Raw genomic sequence first — 15,411 nt, 5'->3', positions numbered from 1 at the left:
GATATCTAGGGTCTTCAAACCTAGGAGGTTGATCAACATAGACTAGTTCATTAATAAAGCCATTTAAAAATGCACTTTTCACATACATTTGATATAGTTTCATTTCATGATGTGATGCATATGCAAGAAGGATACGGATGGCTTCTAATCTTGCAATAGGTGCAAAGGTCTCTCCAAAATCCAAACCTTCAACTTGAGAGAACCCCTTTGCAACTAGTCTTGCCTTGTTCCTCACAACAACACCTTGATCATCTTGCTTGTTGTGGAACACCCACTTTGTTCCAATGACTCTTGCACCTTTTGGTCGCTCTTCAAGAGTCTAAACTTCATTGCGAGTGAAGTTATTCAACTCTTCATGCATGGCATTGATCCAATCCAGATCTTTAAGAGCTTCTTCTACTTTGGTAGGCTCATAGTAAGAGACAAAAGAGTGATGAGCAATAAATAAAGTAAGTTTTTGAGATTGAGTCATTACACCTTTTGATGGACTCCCTATGATGAGATCTTGTGGATGATCTTGTAGGAGAGGTGTATTTTCTTCTATTGACCACTTGAGGAGGAGGCTGTAGAGCATCAACATCTTGTGCTTGTACAACCATTTGCTCATAGGAGATATGAGTATCTTCATTTTCTACTCTCCTATCTTTTTCACCATCTTGTGGCACACTTGATGAAGAAGGTTGATCAATGACTTGTACATCATCTTCTTTTGGCTTGATGTCTCCCACTAGAATATTCTTCATAGCCTCCCTCAATGGTTCATCACCTACATCATCAAGATTCTCATGTGCTCCTTGGGAGCCATTAGATTCATCAAATTCCATATCATATGTTTCTTCAACCAAGCCGGTGGCATGATTAAATACTCTATATGCTTTGGACTTTGATGAGTAACCAATAAGAAAATCAATATCACAATGTCTTTAGAACTTCCCTAGGTGTTGCCGCTTCTTGTAGATGTAGCATTTGCAACCAAACACCCTAAAGAAGGAGACGTCCGGCTTCTTCTCATTGAGCAACTCATAAGGTGTCTTGCCAAGGAACTTTTGAAGAAATAGGCGGTTGGATGCATAGCATGCGGTGTTGATTGCTTCCGCCCATAGAGCTTTGGGGGTGTTGTACTCATCTAGCATAGTTCTTGCAAGAGTGATCAATGTCCGGTTCTTCCTCTCAACTACACTATTTTGTTGAGGAGTATAAGTTGCGGAGACTTCATGTTTGATCCCAACTTTATCACAATAAGCTTCAATGTTTATGTTGTTAAATTCTTTTCCATTGTCACTTCTTATCTTCTTGAGCTTCACTTCAAATTTATTTTGAGCTCTCTTGGCAAACTTCTTGAAGCAAGATGCAACTTTGGATTTGTCATGAAGGAAGAATACCCATGTATACCTTGAATAGTCATCAACAATCATAAGACAATAGAGATTCCCTCCCAAACTCTTGTATGTTGTTGATCCAAATAAATCCATGTGTAGGAGTTCTAGCACTCTTGTGGTTGACATGAAAGCTTTGGTTGGATGAGTATTTGCAACTTGCTTGCCGGCTTGACATGCACTACAAAGCTTGTCCTTTTCAAACTTCACATCCTTCAACCCTCTCATCAAATCATTCTTCATAAGCTTCTTGAGTGAATCCATACCAACATGAGCAAGTCTTCTATGCCATAGCCACCCAAGTGTTGTTTTGGTAAATAGGCAAGTCTTCAAATTTGCATCTTTAGAGGTGAAGTCCACTAGATATAAGTTGTTGTATCTAAATCCATTGAATATCACTTGATTATTATCTACCTTGGATACAACAACCTCCTTCTCGGTGAACAAGCATTGGAAGCCAAGATCACACAATTGTCCAACGGATAGCAAGTTGAAGCTCAATGAGGCAACATATAGCACATTGGAGATGGAATGATCATTTGATATTGCCACTTTGCCCAATCCTTTAACCTTGCCCTTTGAATTGTCTCCAAATGTTATTTTCTCTTGTCCATCTACCTCTTCATCTAGTGAGGTGAACATACGAGGATCACCGGTCATATGTTGAGTGCAACCACTATCAATAACCCAATGACTTCCACTGGTCTTGTAGTTCACCTACACACAAGAGATTCAAGCTTTAGGAATCCAAACTTGTTGAGGGCCCTTCACCTTCTCAACAAGTGACTTAGCCACCCAAATCTTCTTAGGCCTATTTTTGTTAGGGGGTCCTAAGAACATGACTTTCATCTTCCCACTAGAGTCCTTTCTAAGTATGTAATGAGCATTGAAGGCAAAGGGTCTAGCATACTTGGGCAAGGGTTGTGGCGGTGGAGTTTGACACTCATGAGCAAAGTGGCCTTCTTGTCTACACTCAAAATATCTCTTTGGCTTTGGCTTTGGCTTTGATTGTTGTTGTTGAACTTGAGCCTTCTTCTCTACACTTGCCATATATCCAATGCCACTTCTATCCATCTTCATGATGGTGTTCATGAGTAGCTCACTTTGGAGGTGCTTGCCTCTAGCAAACTTGCTCAACCCAATCTTGAGATGCTCTTTCTCCAACTTGAGCTTCTTATTTTCTTCCTTTAGAGCATCATCTTTCTTCTCTTCCTTGAGCTTCTTGTTTTCTTCTTTGAGCTTCTTATTCTCAAGGATCAACTCTTTGTCATGATCAAGTGTTTCTAGCACAATGGTGTTGTGACTTTTCATTTCTTCAAGATCTTTCATGAGCTTTTCAATTGTGTTCTTGAGCTTGACATATTCATCATAGTCATTGCACTCAACCACTTGCTTGCCTTTGCCACTAGATCCTTGCTCAATGCTCTCATCAATCAAATCATCACATGATGTAGCTATATCAATCTTAACAACATGGTTAGTAGCATCATGTGGCTCATTTGGTAAAAATTCTTGAGCAATAATAAGAGTATCATGATTGATCTTAAGAGTTGTATACTCATCTTTTAACTTGTTGTGGCTAGTGATGAGCTCATTGTGCACCCACTCAAGTTTATCATGTTTATCTTTAAGCTCTTTCTTAGAAGATTTGAGCTCCTTGAGTTTGAATGATATAGCATCATTAGTTTCTCTAAGCTCATTATTAGCCTTTTCCAATGTATCGCACTTTGCTAAGAGTGAATCGTTTTTAGCATCAAGCTTTTCATTTTTAGCTCTACTCTTTCTAATGATCTTAGTGTATTTTCTTAGTATTTTGACAAGATCATCATATGAAGGTGAATCATCATCATCGCTATCACTATCATCATCGCTAGCTTGCTCATCATCACTACTATCATCATTATTAGTTACCTTGCGTTCACCCTTGGTCATAAGGCATAGGTGTGTAGAAGATGATGGCGATGGTGATGATGAAGATGGAAGATCAATAGCAATGGCGGCCACCTTCTCATTGTCACTATCATCATCGGATGATCCACTAGATGAATCAATGTCCGTGAGCCAATCACCGATGATGTAGGCCTTACCACTCTTCTTCTTGTGGAAGTCCCTCTTTTTGCCATCTCTCTTCTTGTATGACTTGTTCTTCTTCTTCTCATCTTCATCTTCATTACTTGAGTCATCTTTCTTGCCCTTGTTCTTGTTCTTGAACTTGTCTTTCTTGGGCTTGGGGCATTGATATGCTAGATGACCAAGTTCACCACAATTGAAGCAATCCATTTCGAAGATTGGCTTTCTTCTAGAGCTTGTGAAGAACTTCTTCTTCTTGCCGTCGAACTTGATGCCACTCTTGTTTAGCTTCTTTAGCATCTTGGTGGCTTTCTTCACCATGAGAGCAAGGTTTTCATCTTCATCTTCTTCATCACTTGAGCTCTCATACTCAAGTCTTGCTTTGCCCTTGTCTTGGCTAGCTTTAAATGCTAGGTCCTTCTCTTTCTTCTTGGTAGAGGATGAGCCATCTTATGGCGTGATGTGCATGTACATCTCATGAGCATTGATCTTTCCCAAGATTTATGTCGGTGTAGCGATGGAAAGATCACCTTGGTGTAGCACGGTCACAATATGCCCATATTTGTCAATGGGAAGGACACTCAAGATCTTTCTCACAACATTAGATGGTGATATTTGAGTAAGTCCAAGCCCATTGACTTCCTCTACAAGAACATTCAAACGTGAATACATCTCATTAGCACATTCTTTGGGAAGCATCTCAAATGAATTTAGCTTTTTAATCACAAGATGATAGCGTTCCTCATGCTCACTCTTGGTTCCCTCATGGAGCGCACAAACATCCGACCATAGTGCATCGGCGTCTTTGTGGTTCCTTACACGGTTGAACACATCTTTGCAAAGGCCTCTAAAGATGGTGTTGCAAGCCTTTGCATTCCAGTTTTCATAATTAACCTCATCGCCTTGTAGGTTAGTAGCATCCTGAGGTTTTGGGAAGCCTTGTGAGGCGGCTCTAAGAATACCAATGTCTAGAGCTTTTAAGTACGCCTCCATGCGGATTTTCCAATATGGAAAGTCATCTTCCTCAAAGATAGGAGGAGGTCCATCCCCGTGAGACATCTTGCTCTAAGCGGTTAAGCTTAAAAACATGAGCACGAGGCTCTGATACCAATTGAAAGGATCAAGATGCCCAAGAGGGAGGGTGAATTGGGCTAATTCTAAATTTTCTTGCAATAATCAAATCCTACGGTTAGCCCAATTAACCCCTTGTGCCTAGAAAAGTGTTTCTATTGATCTAACGCACAACGAACTTGCAACCTATGTTCTAAACTTTACTCTAGCATGACAATTCTATGAATGTAAAGACAAGTATTTAATTGCTCAAAGTAAATGCTCAAAGTAAATAGAGAGAGAGGAACGCGGCGATGTTTTGCTGAGGTATTGGAGAGTCGCCACTCCCCACTAGTCCTCGTTGGAGCACCTGCGCAAGGGTGTAGCTCCCCCTTGATCCGTGCAAGGATCAAGTGCTCTCTACGGGTTGATTCTTCAACACTCCGTCGTGGCAAATCACCCAAAGCCGCTCACAACTTGAGTTGGGTCACCCACAAGCTCCGTCGGGTGATCACCAAGCTCCCAATCACCACCAAGCCATCTAGGTGATGGTGATCACCAAGAGTAACAAGCACGAACTCTCACTTGACCACGCGAAGCCTAATGAGAAGATGTATGCACACTTTGCTACTCTTGATTCACTAATGAGGCTACTCTCTTGGATTCTCAAATCTCAATCACCTCACTAGGACCTTGCTCTTCTTAGCACTCACAAATGTGTTTCTCAGCTGTTGGAATGAGCAAAAGTAACTCCACACACGAGTGGAGCTTCTATTTATAAGGCAGCCTAAAAAACAAACCGTTATGAGCTTCTACGGGGTGACCGGACGCTCCGGTCATGTTGACCGGATGCTCCAGTTAGTTCAACCCACAAACCAGTGAATATGTGTTGACCGAACGCTGGCAGAGTCTGATCATCACTGACCGGACGCGTTCGGTCGCATTAAACCCTTATTGGATGCTTACTGTACTCGACCGAACGCTGAACCCCTAGGGTCCGGTCAGTACTGACCGGACACGTCTGGTCACAGATTCCCTTCTCTAGAACCTTACTAGAGTCGACCGGACGCTGTCTCCCAGCGTCCGGTCACTTGACCACTCCAGTGTCTGGTCGCACCAAACGCAATCACCTTGGTCAAATGAACTGACTGGACCCAGCGGCCAGCGTCCGGTCGCACCGGAGCCAGTGTCCGGTCAGCATTTGACCCTCCATTCACTTCCAACTCTCGATCATATGTGAATGAAGTTTGCTCCAAAGGATCTTAGGCATTCATAGGAGCTACCTAGTGCTAGTTTTAACAAGTGTGCACCACACCTAACTCACTAGACTCACCTAGGTCAAGCTACCCGTCTATACCCCCTTAATAGTATGGCCAAAGGAAAAACAAAGTCCTAAACTACTCTAAGTGTCTCTCCAACTCCAATCGACACTTAGAACTAGTCATCCTTAACCTTGTCGTCCATCCTTTGAAAACCAAAATAATTTCCATCATAGGGGCATGGCCACCTCGATTGCCCAATCAATCTCCATTACCGTGACCTAACTTAATTTCCTTTGCAAAACACACGTTAGTCATAGTAATCTTGTATTGTCATTAATCACCGAAATCCAACTAGGGGCCTAGATGCTTTCACATGTGCACATACTTGCTTATGGGGATGGAAAGGCTTGTTGCTCTCTTATCGTGGGTTCTGGCTCTTTCCAGATTGACTGATTAGAGGCAGGGATGGTGGAGATCTAAGCACCATACTGAGTCTAAGACTCAAGTGTGGGGGCTTGGAGTCCAAGTTTGGATGGGGACCTGGACCCCTTGACAGGAGAGTGGTGGGTTGGTCTGCTTGTGCCTAGGGTACAAGCGGGACGTGTGTTTCAGGGTACCCAGCTAGGATACATTGGTTCACAAATCACCGTGTGATACGGTACGGCTTGACTGCAATCTAGCATCGTAGTAAGAACTGGAATATGAAAGATGGTAAAATGGTTCTAATTGCTTACCACCTGCTTGAAAGTAGCATATGTGCTTACATAGAATGGTTAGTTAATGAACTAATGATGACTACTAATGAAATTGAATATAAGGATGCACGCTTAGTGATGCTTCCTACAGATGTAATAAAACCACAAGCCAGATAGCCTTGCATATCCTTGGAATCTTTTCTTTCCTCCTGATGGGTAAGTCTTGCGGAGTATAATTGAGTACTCATAGTTTGTTCTACCCTATTGCAGGTGACAGGAATGCAAAGACATGAAATGAATTACTCAAATGTAAATTGTCAAAGTAAAGAGAGGGAAAGAAACACGGTGATGTTTTCCTGAGGTATCGGAGAGTCACCACTCCCCACTAGTCCTCGTTGGAGCACCTACGCAAGGGTGTAGCTCCTCTTTGATCCGCTTAAGGATCAAGTGCTCTCTATGGGCTGATTCTTTGACACTCCGTCATAGTGAATTGCCCACAACCGCTCACAACATGACTTGGGTCATCCACAAGCTCCGCCGGATGATCACCAAGCTCCCAATCACCACCAAACCGTCTAGGTGGTGGCGATCACCAAGAGTAACAAGCATAAACTCTCACTTGACTAAGACAAGCCTAATGAGAAAGGTGGAAGCACACTTGCTACTCTCTATTCACTAATGAGGTCCTTAATCTTGGATTCTCAAATCTCAATCACCTCGGTAGGCTCTTGCTCTCCCTTGCATTCTAAAGGTGTTTCTTAGCTGAACATATGGGTGAAAGCTCTAGTTTGGTTTTGGTGAATTGATGAAACCCTAAGTGCTAACCTAGTTTATCAAGTGATCATGACATAGGTAGCACATTCCAAGTGGTGAAGCAAATGAAGATCATGACATGATGATGGTGATGCCATGGTGATGATCAAGTGCTTGGACTTGAAAAGAAGAAAGAGAAAAACAAAAGGCTCAAGGCAAAGGTATAAATGGTAGGAGCTATTTTATTTTGGTGATCAAGACACTTAGAGAGTGTGATCACATTTAGGTTTGATAGCCGTACTATTAAGAGGGGTGGAACTCGTATCAAAATGCGGTTATCAAAGTGCCACTAGAAGCTCTAACTCATTGCATATGTATTTAGGATCTAGTGGAGTGCTAACACCCTTGAAAATGCTTGTGAAAATATGCTAACACATGTGCACAAGGTGATACACTTGGTGGTTGGCACATTTGAGCAAGGGTTAGGAACTTCACCAGCGGACAGTCCGACGGTGCCACCGGTGCCCTAGACAGAAAAGACAGAGGTCACTATAAGTGACCGGACGCTGGTCTCTGTAGGACAAGCGTGTCCGGTCAGTAGCAGCTGAAGAAGCGCAGCGTCGGTCATCGACCGGATGCTGGCTAGCTACGTCTGGTCACACTGACATGGTCATGCACAGAGGAGTCGCCAAGTGACCGGACGCTGGGTGTGTCCGGTCAAAGAAATTTGTTTCTGGAACCTTACTGAAAACGACTGGACGCTGGAGGCTCAGCGTCTGGTCACTTATGCCGCAGCGTCTGATCGACTGTTGACCATTGAGATTGGGCAAACAGTATTCAAAGAGAGGGGACACGTGGCGTGTATCACGTGACTGGACGCTGAGGGCTAGCGTTCGATTGATCCGACCAGAGCGTCCGGTCACCCCGAGTTGTGCCCAGTGAAGGAGTATAATGGCTCTATTTTGTGGGGGCTTCTATTTAAGCCCCATAGCCGGCTTAAGCTCATCCTCTTGGCCATTTTCATTGACATAGCAACCTTGTGATCTTAGCCAAAGCCCTCCCACTCATCTCCATCATTGATTCATCATCTTTGTTAGATTGGGAGATAATCCAAGTGCATTGCTTGAGTGTTTGCATCTAGAGGCATTTGGTGTTCGTGTTTCACTGCGGGATTCGCTTGTTACTCTTGGTGGTTGCCGCCACCTAGACGGCTTGGAGCAGCGAGGATCGTCGAGCGAAGGGTGGTGATTGTCTTCGGCTTCGATCGTGGTGATTGTGAGGGGTTCTTGACCTTTCTCCGGTGGAGAGCCAAAAGGTACTCTAGTGGATTGCTCGTGGCTTATGTGATCCTCATCTTATGTTGGTTGTGCGGCACCCTATTGAGGGTTTGGTGTGTGAAGCCAATTAGCGCGTGAACCTCCAAGTGAGTGAATCGCCACAACGAGGACTAGCTTGCCGGCAAGCAAGTGAACCTCGGTAAAAAATCATTGTGTTCATCATTGATTCCGAGGTGATTGGTCTTCATTGTTATTCATCCTTGTGATTGATTGGCTCATTCATCTACACGGTGGTATAACTATCTTGCTTACTCTTTTTACCTTACCACAAACTAGTTGTCAAACTCTTTAGTGTACCTAGTTGTGAGAGCTTAATTGCTTGATTGGTGTGGCTCTTTAGTTAGCTTTTGAGAGCACACTAACTTAGGGTAGTGTCATCGCTATTGTGTGGATAGATATTATCTAAACTAGAATTGTGATAGGTGGCTTGCATTTTTAGTAGGCTATCGCAACACTCGCTTCGCCTCATAATTGTCTAACCAGTTTGTTAAGTGTTGTTGTAGAAATTTTTAATAGGCTATTCATCCCCCTCTAGCCATTAGGACCTTTCAATGGGCAAGAGGCCTCCCTTGGACGAGTGGAGTAAGTATTTATACCTCCTCAATCAAAACATAATGTTTGGAGGCTGAGTCACCACTCTGCGGGGTGACCAGACGCTCCGGTCAGTTATACCCGCCACTGTGTCAGAGAGAGCCATTAAGTTTTGACCGAACTCTGACCAGCGTCCGGTCAGCATCAACCGGACGTGTCCAGTCAAGAAAAACATGTTCTAGAACCTTACTGGAGTCGACCGGACGTAGGCACCCCAGCGTCCGGTGCTCCTCCACTCAGCGTCCGGTCAGTACTAGACGACTACAGTTGATTGACCGAACTCTGACCAGCGTCTAGTCAGCACACACCAGACGTGTCCGGTCATGAAAAAGCCTCTCTCAAAACTCTCTAGAGTCGACCGGACGCAGGCACCTCAGTGTCCAATCACAATCAGACCAACGTCCGGTCAGTACCTAATGACTATAGTTGATCAAATAAATTGACCGGACTCACCCTCCAGCGTCTGATCACAACCAGACCACCGTTCGGTTAGTCATTTGACCCTCCATTCACTTCCAACTCAAAATCCTATGTGAATGAAGTTGACTCCAATTGATCTTAGGGCTATTCCTAAGCTACCTAGTGCTAGGTTTGACAAGTGTGCACTACACCTAACCCACTAGACTCACCTAGGTTAAGCTACTAGTCCATACCCCCCTTAATAGTACGGCCAAAGGAAAAATAAAGTCCTAAACTACTCTAAGTGTCTCTCAAACACCAAACGACACTTAGAACTAGTTCGTCCTTAACCTTGTCGTCCATCCTTTGAAAACCGAAACGATTTTCATCGTCAGGGGCATGACAACCATGATTGCCCAATTAATTTCCATTACCATGACCTAACTTAAATTGCCTCTGCAAAACACACGTTAGTCATAGTAATCTCATGTCGTCATTAATCACCGAAACCCAACTAGGGGCCTAGATGCTTTCAGAGTTTACTTAAAACTTTGACCTAAAATATTTTACAATGGAAAAACTTATAACCTGTTATGATATATATAACGGATCATTGTGTTAATGTTTAACTTGTCATTAAATGATTTTATTTTCGCTAAAACTCTGATAACATGGTTATATTCTGTTGTTATAAACAATAAATATTATACTCTGATGTTGCATGGAAAGTGATGTAAGAAATGACTAAAATGTTGTAAGCTTTATTCTCCCATTTATGATCCTGTTGAAAAATGTGGATTTTCGAATTCTTCCATGGGGTGTGCTCGATAGAACTATTTAAATTAGCTCACTCTTAGGGTGTTTAGCGTCTAATGGAAGACAAGCACCTTCGAAAGTGAATTATTTTAGACGGTTCTACCACAAGATTGTAGCTAAACAATTAAGTTTTTTTTTATATGGGCTATGGACTAGGACTTACTCCATCCGTTCCAAAATAAGCGCACATCTCGCTTACCTAGGGGTCAAAGTTTTCCAAATTTTACCAAATGTATAAACAAAAATACTAATATTTATGATGTGTAACCAACTTTGTTATAATGATCATGGAATATACGGATACTATTAGGGGATGTGGGCATTATCCACTTATACTTGTATTAACACTTTCTATTTATGGAACAGTCTCTCTTCTCATAGGCGCATGCATGGGCAACCCGGTGATGACAATGGTAAGAGTTTGTTTGGTTTAATCAAGTTGACAACAGTTTATTTGTTCAGAGAGAGAGAGATTGGATTTCTGTTTTGTTGGCAGTGGCTCGCAATCGAAGAAACGGAATGGGTCTGGCCACTTCCCACCTAAATGCCTAGCTCAGTTCTGCAAACCGGATGCATGCAGATGCTACTAGGAGTTGGTAGTACTACCTCACTGGATGGAAATCGGGGTGCCTAAAACCCATGACCTTTCATTTCCCTGCTCCAAATAGAAAGGCTCCTTTTGTTCGTCCCACTGCTTTATTGATCTTTTTCAGAGGGGTGAGGCGATCGGCATGAGCTGCACGAGTTCTCTCTCTCTCTCTCTCTCTCTCTCTCTCTCTCTCTCTCTCTCTCTATATATATATATATATATATATATATATATATATATATATATATATATATATATATATATTTTGAAACACATCACGGACACACTACACTCATGCACGTGAGCACTCTATCCTTTTGAGTGTCTTGGAATGAGCCCACAATTCTTGACATTAACCATTTAGTTAGTGTACTAAATTTATCTTAAGAAAAGAATGCCACGTATGTTATAAAAAACAATTTTACTACTATATTATAGCGGTGAAAAAGTCCTTCCTACCTACATTTGAATTTTATGAGTATGTTATAAGAAAAAAATTTGAGTGTTTTAGAAGAGTTCTACCTCACATTAAAGTTGTTGTAAGAATAAGGTGATGAAATATCATTTCCCACATCGAATTTTATTTATATCAATTATACCTAGAAATTAATTACACTGAAATACTCACCATATATAACTCTGGTACAAGTAAATGTAAATCCAGCATAAATTAATAGCAACAAATATCTTTATTGCTATTGTCTTCAAGATACGACTTGCTCACTTTAATAACATTGGTGGGTTATGTTTTATTCAAGAAAAACATTGGCGGGTTATGTTTTTTTTTTTTTGTATGATGGACCGGAAACGTGTCCAATAATGAATATCATCCTTTAAAATAACCCGTAAATAAGAAGATTGTATCTTTTTGTCAAAACCAAATCATTTCATTGCGCTTGCTCCTACACAAACTTGAAAGTGTAAGTTGTGATCTACTTGTTGAGGCCCGAGGCCAAGGATCAAAAGAATCAGTAGGGCTTGTTGGTGGACGTAAGCGACAGTTTCAAACACCCTCCAAATAAAGTGCATTACATGGCAATCAAGAAAATGTTGAGTAGTTTCTTTTGTGTTGCAAAAGAAACAACTCTCATCACCTCTCCCATTACGCTTTACAATTTTATCTTTAGTTAAAATTATGCCCTTAAGAAAGAACCAAATGAAGATATTAGTTTTAAGAGGTAATTTTAACTTTCAAACTGCTTTAGTTAGAGGCATCACAACAAGCTGGTTCTAAGTATAGATGGATTGAACTGAGGAACCTTGGTTGTTGGTGGTCATCCAGTTGCACAAACGCTATTCCTAATACCAATTCATTCCACTTGGCTAGCTTATCACCAACTAGTGCCCTGTGGAAAGTCAAATTAAGTGGTGTAGAATTAAAAACCTGAGCCATTGTAATACTTTTTCTTGTGGTATATTGTATAAAGTTATGTATTATTCTTTGAGAGCCAAGTTTCCAAACCAATTGTCCTTTCAAAACCTAACAGGAACCCATTGTGTAAAATAAAAGAAGATAAATATAGAAAACGATCTTTGACCTTTGTAAGATCTGACTGAAAGTGTGAATCTCTTGGTTTCCAATGTGTTTCCTCTAAAATTTTGTTTTTTTATTAAGTACTTATTTCTAAAAAGTTTTTGCCACCCCTATCTTCATTTATTAATTTATTTAAAGAGTGACTACTTAACAAGTAAGCATTTGGAGTCGCAAGGTCTATAGTTCCTAAGCCACCTCTTAGTTCTTTTCTTTAGGGAACTCCCAATTTTATTTATCGGCCTATATTTTTTTATCACAACTTCCATATGTAAACCGTTCGTATATCTAAAAAAAACTCTAGAGGACAATAGTAATAATCTAGCTAGACGAAACTGAAGATAGTGACCAATCAGGCAATCAATCATGCAACTTATCCTGTAAGAAACCTGTCCTGATTTGAATAAGAAGGCAAAGCCGGACTTGGCGTTTGCCGTCTTGGGCAAATGCGTACGCAGAAGAAATGAATTGAATAAATGAGGGCACTCCGCGATCGTCAAACTGCCCTCGCTCAACATTCAGTGCTCCGATCCCGCCTGTCCTGGACACCGGATTTTGGAAGATCTCTCCGCGTCTAAAAAAAAACAGGGCTGCTGAAACATATGCACATCTCTGTGAATAACCAAGTACGAAAAATGCGGCTGGATCTGCAACTGCAAATGCAGTACGTACTTACGCGAGTTTTCTAGGATACGAAATAAAACGCAGGGACGTCGGCGAAGGTTGTTTATTCCGCTACTACGCGTGGTTTTCATGGTCTAGCCGTATAGGGACGCCCTTTTTTTAATATTTTTTTTTGAAGAAAAACAGGAAATAAGCTCAGGCCATTCTGTCATTCTGTGTTATATTATTGTTGTTGTTCTAAACCGACATGCCTTCTCTGTAGCGAATGCGGCGGCTCCTTGTTATTAGTTTCATTTTTTAATTAAAAAAACACACGGATAGAAAAGCTTACGTATAGAAAAAGTTGGACTCAAGTTGGAGAATACAGATCCAAAAGGACGATTCACAGTCACAGGACGACGGCAACTAAACCTCCGAACAATACATAAAGCCCAAAACAAACCAACACCAAGTAACACAAAATATCCACGACAAATAAAAGCCTAGTGAAGAGCTAAAAATGTCTTTACCATAAGGTCCCAAAAGGCATAGCATTTCAAACACACGGGTGCCTTGAGGAGGTCTCTTGAGGTAGAATTCTTTCAAGCAGTATGCATAATAACCTTGAATTGCATCTTCAACTAGCTTCTCATCATTTCTAAATGATCACCAATTTTTTCCAAGCCAGGTCTTCTATCATATTGCACTTGGCGATCTATCATAATATTCATGTCCTTGTCGATGCTTCGATCAGTGGTAAGTGTACAAGACGAATATTTTTGTTTACATTGCTTCTTATAGATAATAAATATGGAGAATAATTGGCTACTAATCGATTAATGTCAGTGTAATGGATAGCATATAGCAAGCACTTACATTAGTATCTCCAACAGGCTATTTAAATAAGCTATCTTTCTCTATATTTGAGCAATGGAGCACAAACTGCCTTCAACACGTCATGTAGGGAATCTCTGAGGTGATTTAGAAATAGTTTAGGTTACAATAAAAATGAATAGAGAACGTGATTTAGAAATAGTTTAGGTTACAATAAAAATGAATAGAGAACTTATTTTAGGTAATACTGCTAAAAATAACAATAGAAAGCATGGGTTGCCTAAACAGACAAAGTAGGGGCTCTATTTTTTTTAAGTACTGCGGTAGATGCTCTTATTTGAGGAATAGCAAAAACTATGTATAATTCTGCATATATTGTATTTTTCTCAAATCATAAATTTTTTTGGAACAATTAATAAAATAAATCTAGATTTTAAGGGCGCTACTTGTAGTACATATACAATAAGGTAATATGGATACAGTGTGAAGTAATCAAGCGCCACCATGACCGGAAGAGCCATACTCTTCGTGCCGTTGAAAATAACAACAAGGGCCGTGAATGATGAAAGAGTAAACGGACAGGGGCCTCGATGCTGCTGCAGCCACATGCACCGTATCTTGACTAGCTTGACACTGCTATCAGAGGCTAATTTCAGACTGATATTTTATCGTTCCTGAGTGTGGCACATCACAGCCGCACAAGTTCATTCTATTTTTCTCGCACCAACTAGGAAATAAATACTACGGATCACTAGGAATATAGTACCACAGTTAGCTACGAGTAGGTCTAGGTGCGTCTTGTCTTGTGAATCTTTTTCGTACAAAATCATGTACTTATTTAATCAAACTCTAGGGAAAAGTTTTGGGGTTAGGTGAATTCGCCAATCATTTCGTGATGCTTTCGGTAGTAAAAATCTCCATCTCTTTCTCTGCAGCTCATGCGACCGCGACTCCTGTAGGTACATCAGCTAGCTGTTCAGTACAGTACCACTAGGCTACTACTGTCCAATAGGTGAGTTTTTGTACAAAAAGTTTTGAATATCTAGACTAGACCGTGTTTATATAGAGGGCGTTTAAATCCAGGCTACTAGAGTTTAGAGTTTAGAGGTGTCACATCGAGTATCATGTGAAGGTGTTATATCGAGTGTTTGGATAGTAACAAATTACATAAGTCCTCAGTAACCCGCGAGATGAATTTGTTAAGTCTAATTAATCCGTCATCGGCACATGTTTACTGTAGCACCACGTTGTCAAACCATGGACTAATTATGCTTAAAAATCGTCTCGCAAATTATTCGTAATCTATGTAATTAGTTAATTTTAGTCTATATTTAATACTCTATGCTTGTGTCCAAACATCCAATGTGATAGGGACTAAACTTTAGAGGGAGGAACTATAGGCCTGGTTTAAATTCATGGGCTAAAGTTTAGGGGTGTCACATCGGGTGTTATATGGGGATGTCACATGAGAGTGTTCGAATAGTAATAATAAAATAAATTGCAGA

This window comes from Miscanthus floridulus, unplaced genomic scaffold (genome assembly GCF_019320115.1).
Source record: "Miscanthus floridulus cultivar M001 unplaced genomic scaffold, ASM1932011v1 fs_865_1_2, whole genome shotgun sequence".
NCBI lineage: Eukaryota > Viridiplantae > Streptophyta > Magnoliopsida > Poales > Poaceae > Miscanthus > Miscanthus floridulus.
Note: the sequence above shows the minus strand (reverse complement) of the source record.